The sequence below is a fragment of the Colius striatus genome, chromosome 14 (genome assembly GCF_028858725.1).
Source record: "Colius striatus isolate bColStr4 chromosome 14, bColStr4.1.hap1, whole genome shotgun sequence".
Classification (NCBI taxonomy): domain Eukaryota; kingdom Metazoa; phylum Chordata; class Aves; order Coliiformes; family Coliidae; genus Colius; species Colius striatus.
The window spans coordinates 13791070-13797069 of record NC_084772.1 but is presented as its reverse complement, the minus strand read 5'-3'; positions in this window follow the sequence as shown (position 1 = coordinate 13797069).

Below are 6000 nucleotides of genomic sequence, written 5' to 3'. Positions count from 1 at the left end.
CTTACATGTCCTTCTAACACTAATACCTTACCTATTTATAGTCACCTCCCAAAATCCTACCCACAGCAGAAACGGCAATTATGTGGAAGCACCAGCAGCTTAGGAGTACACAGCAGCACTGGGCACCACATCAGAGCAAAGAACTCCATGCTCACCTTAAACTGCAGGTGAAGTTTCCAGTAGGCACCACTGAAAAATCCAGGCTAGAGTTCAACTTTGGTATTTTCCAAAATTGAACTCTAGTCTGAATTTTTCAAGTAGCCTTTTATTGCTGAAAGAAACCCCCAAGCACCTTTAATGCACACAAATAATCACAAATTCACTTTTACCTGTAATACACAAGAATCTCCCTATAAAGCAGCATTACAGGTCACAGTATTGTTCAGTATTTACACAACCATGCCATACACTGACCCACCAGCCATACTCTCCACAACACTAAATTCCCTGGCAGTTTACTCTCCTGGAACAAAATGACTCATTTGAACTTGTCATTATGATCACATTGCAACTCCATGTTGCTTCTGCACAAGACCCAGGACAGCACTCATCTGTAAAGCACTGCACTTCCTCCAAAAATATAAAGCACTCACATAAAATGCTTCTCCCTCATTTACCTTCAAGGGGGTGTACTATAGTTTGCTTTAATTGCTTCAATTTTTCAGTCTCTGATACAGACAGTTTCTCTGACATGCATTTGTGCTGATCTCTGTAGGAGTGAATTTTACATGAACGCACAAAGAGCTGTGCAAGCTTTCCCCACTCAAATAGGAACTCACTTCTTTGGGCAGGTAGATCCACTGTGACACTAGACCATCATGGACATAACTGGACAAGCACACAAAAAAGAGCTAAGTGGCATATACCAGTATTTTTAAAGACACCAGTAAGATCTGAAGTTGGTCAGACAGTCTGAATGGACTGTACCAAGGGGAGCAAACTGACAAGTTTAGCTATTCTCAAATTACTGAATCATTGAACAGATGGACTGGTTCGATATAAACTTACCATAGCCTTTCCAAAATAAGGAGCCTCAGACATACATACAAAAAATTGTATGCATAAAAGTGTACTCAGCTATCTTGACACTTAGAATTTTGGCAACTCAACTGTTGTTCAACTAGAGAGAAAAGAGTTGGGTTTTTTTTTTCCCCCCTTGCTTTCATGGCAACCTAGTTTCTCCACAGCAGAGATGATTTCAGGTAGAAGAAAGTTGTTATGTACTTACATGACACGGACCACAGCACGTTGCAGGCTGAGAAGACGTGCCAAGCACTTCACACTGTCTACCTCCCCAACTTAGGAAAATGCTTAAAATGGCTACACACAGAGTCCTCCACCCGAAGGTAAACTAGAGGAGGCAACCCGTTAGAAACACCATTCCTTAGGTCTAGAAACTGTTACGTAGCAGTAATAGGTGCACAAACCAAGGTAAGACCAGAAGTGGGAGACAGGATTACTTTTGTTGAACACAACAGGATCTTCTCTGAAGCTGCAGATTGCTTTCTGGGAAAGAATATTTAGGAATGGCTTGGCTTCAGTTCTGAGGTTTTCCTTGTTCAATATTTCAGCCCAGTGGCACTCACATTTACAATCAGGCCTCCTTCCAGCAATCACACCAGATAGGTTAGCTGCTACAGCCCACCCAAGGATCTGTATCAGTCATAAAAATGTAGCTGAGTGAATTTTAAGTGAGACATATCTATCAGCTGTGATACTCAATCAGTTAGTCAGTCAGTTCCACAACAAATGGTACGTTTAAAACATTGTAATAGATCAACTAAACTTCCCATTTAATCTCTAGTCCATGAAGACAGTGGTCCAGAGCTGGGTATACAACCCTGATGTGATTGGGATCTTCCTTTATACAGAAATTCAGGCCATGCTAGTTCCAGGTTGTTTGCTGGTGCTTTTCCCCTCTCCTCTCTGCCAGCCTCAGGATAAGGAAAAATGTGGAGTAGGAAGGAGACAAGAGGGAGTAAGGAGGAGGAGAACATAGCTAGAAGTTGGACATAGCAGAGACCCTCATTGCTGATCAGACCAGGAATTAAAACATAGTAGCAAAGAAAACTGACAGCACCAGTGGAAATGGAAGAAATAAAGACTGAGTATTACTCAATTACTAAGTATATTATTGGGATACAGGAGGGGTTCAAACTCAGATTGTCCAGGAAATGAGATTTCTGGTATTTCCTATATTTTGAGCATGGGACCATGACCTTCATAAGGCTTTCATGATATTTCATGGATGTGGGCGTGAACTACAGATAAAAGCTGAGATATCTGCTTACTGACAGTGTTTGGAATTTCAAACTACTCAAGAGCTCAGATCCAGGGAATTTATTTGGGCTCATTTTTACTTAAAATACTCTCAGCTGAGATCATATGATTCCATGGAACCAGGGCAGTTTCTAAATCAAACCACTGCAGTATTAGTAATAGATAGCTCCATCTTTCTGTCAGGAGCCTTTTTATTTCTCCTGCCCCAAAGGAAACAACCAGAGTTGACCCTGGAAGCCTCTCAGCCTGGTGAGCAAGTTACATCAAACTCCTGTTTCAAATAGCTGGGCTGGCTTGAACACTTTGTTTCAGGAAGAACTTTACCCAAATAAGAGGCTCCTATCTCAGAAAAGATCTCACAGTACTCTACATTAACTAAAGATAAGGTGATATCACTACAGAGATAGACAATGTTATCTTCTCCCTGAATGCTATCGAGGTTGCTTTTATGCCTACAGATGAACACTTTCAGACAAAGATATTTTTTAAAACCTCCCACTGTGTTGAAAGCAGCTGTTAAATGGAATTACAAAGTTTCACAGGGAAACACATTTTTGGGTCTGATCCACAGCTCAATGAAGTCAAAGAGAAGGCATGTAAAGTCATACTTAACTGTCTCTACTACAGAAAGCTGATTTTTTTAGCAAGGGCAAATATAATATTTAACATGTAGTGAGTTTCTTTCATTTTGTTGGCTGTTAAATAAACATTCAAAGGAGATACTTCCAAGAATGTACCTGGGTTAAGCATGACAATAAACTCTTACTAGGACAAAAGAGGAAGAAAAGGTTGGAAAGGTTTGAGTGCTGACAAAATTTAAAACTGTACAGTGCTGACAGCACTGAGAACTCAGGATGCATTTTTTAAATTAAGCACTAAACTCAAGCAATGAATTTTTCTAACTATACCTTGACTTAAATTAATACCAGTATGTGGAGACACAATCTAACTATACTTCAAGTGAGTTTATACGTATCACAGAATCACAGAATCTTAGGGGTTGGAAGAGACCTTGAAAGATCATCTAGGCCAATCCCCCTGCCAGAGCATGATGATTTACTTAACTTTATGGGGAAACACAAGCAAAGGAGTTTTAAAGTAGGTGAAAATGGGTCATTGGTGTTGGTTTAGCTGAGCTCCTGTTAAAATTGCTTGTATTATTTGAAACCTACTAAATAGTCAATCTCAATACATGCAGCAGGATCCTGACTCATACACTGCATGCACTGCAGCACACATTCTGCTGAGGTACATATACAGGGAAGATGTAATTATGAATCATCAGAACAGAGCGATGAATTTTCCCTAAAATGGGGAGCTCAACCTTGTCAAGTGACAGAATTGTTGAAAAGAAACCAGTGGTGAAAACCAGATGGTGTTTATGTTGAACTTTGTATATTTACAAATAAATTCAGGTTTGGTTTATTGTTTTTCAGTTCTTTTATAACAAAGAACAAGTCTAAGTCCACAGTCAGTAAGTATATACCATGAAATAACCTCTGTGTCTTTATTCAGACACAGAATAAGATTCAGAGTTATTGTTTGAATTGTTATATAAGCATAACAGTCGATTAAGTCACTTCCTCTCTCAAAACTCATAACCTGCATTTTCCCTTACAGTTCAGACAGATGCTTAATGGACCTTTTGGGGTTTTTCCCTTCTTTCAGTGTTAAGACAAGTAACTATCCTTTAACTGTCTGTTTCCATGGCTTAAGGAAAATCCAAAGGAAAATGTAGTACCTAATTTCCAGATTTAACTCCTCAATATAATTTGTTTGGAAAATTCCAATCATAAGCTTGCATTAGTTGATGCCAATCCAGGTTCACAGGTAAGCTGGAAAAAAAAAAATCACAGCAAGAAGTGTCATACTTTGGGAGATATGTTACCATGGCTGCTACAGTACATCCCTGGATCAAAGTGATCCTTTGCTCTCAGAATGCCCTGAGAGTGAAAGCCCTTATACAAGGTAATAACAAACAAGATTCATTTAGTCCATGGAAACACTTAAAGTGGTACAGAGGTACCCTTAACAGGAACTGTACTGCACTCAGATATAAACCAGGCTGAATGAGCAGCTGTAATTCCAAAACACAAAATTCCTTTCCAATTTCTTTTCAGAAATACGTGGCCTGTATCAGTTAAGTAGAATCTGCCTGGAAACATTTTAAGATTTAGTGCAGATTTCTAACTAGCATGAGCTTGGTAAAACACTAAACAACATCAAACAATGCACTTGATGAAAAGGGTCAGACAACCATAGTAAAAGTGATACTAACATCAGCCAAAATTCTGACGCATGCCTGTCTGAGAAAGAATTCAAGGCTAACATTTAAAATGCAAGGTGAAAAACATCTGAAATGATCATCTTTCGTTCTGGAATTGCAGGCATATTTTTTATACTTATGTGCTTTGTGACGCAGTTAGGCACTGAGTGTTTCCTCCAACAGTCTCTGAACATCCAATTCCCAAGAAGAAACACCCAGGCACTTCTAAAATTCCCCAGAGACAATTATTTCTACCTCTAGCCTAAAAATCTGGCTTTCACGGATTGCATTGTCCTGAGAAAGAAACAGAGTCCTTTAACCTGAATCTCCAGTATCTCGAAAGAATTTGTATGCTACATAATAGTACCGTAACAACAGTTTGTATGCTAACCTATGCTGCAAGTGCATGCAGGTGGATGCAACAACTGAAACCTTCTCAGTAAGATAAAATTACAAGACAGACTAGAAAGCTACGGTAAAGTAGCTGAAAGAGACATAGATTATTTTTCAATGACCTTCTTGAGATGTGTTTGTTACTTGTAGTCATTTGAACATGTTTGCATCCACAAAGAATCAGAAACAGAAATTATTCTGTGCACAGAGGCCAAGAGCTGACACTGTTCACCTATGGAGTCGGTGAGCTTTTGTTTGTGTTCACAATCTCTTTTCTAAGATTTTTAAAAACTGAAGAGTCAGAAAGGTTAAAACTATTTTTAAAGCAGTAAGTTCTTCACAGCCTCTTTGGAAATCAAAAGAAAATTGTTACAAGCGCTATACTGTTTCTTATATTGAACTCTAAAAACAAAGTGTAGAAGTGCATTTTGGCAAATTAGGTCTAGTTTATGGGAAGATTTCTCCATTGTCCTATCAGCTGTATCAGATTCAGAGCCACACACAGGGTAAGCACAGTATTAATGACCTTGAGTGCCTCCTGTCAGCATTCTCTGCTTACCTTTTCCTATTAAAACAGCTACAACAATATGCTGCATCTTTACATCAGTATAATTATACTCACACTAAAAACAGGTAGGAAAGGTGCTGAAGGGAAAGAGATGACTACTCTCTCCAATGCTACATTACTAAAAAAGTTTAAGAAAGAAGTCTTTTCCCTATAGCCAACCTCTCTACAGCACCCTGTGTTTGGCTTAGGGAAGACCAATACAGACATCAGAACCCAAACTGGGGCAAAGTAAGCCCGCAGAATTAAAGAAAATGGGCAATATTGGCACTGGTCACCTCCTCCCTTCAATCTCTGAAAGCTTTAGGAAGGAAGCTTCTAATTCCCCTAAAATGAGGTCCTGCATCCCTACCTCAAAGCTAAAATACTCCCTCTGTATCCAGGTCAGAGACATCTGCAAGCAGTGGCAGGAGTCTGGTCCAAATCCCACGTGCACGGAGAGGCAGATGTGTGCCCCATTGCTCAGTCTTTCCTCCTTCACTTGCAGCTCTTTGGA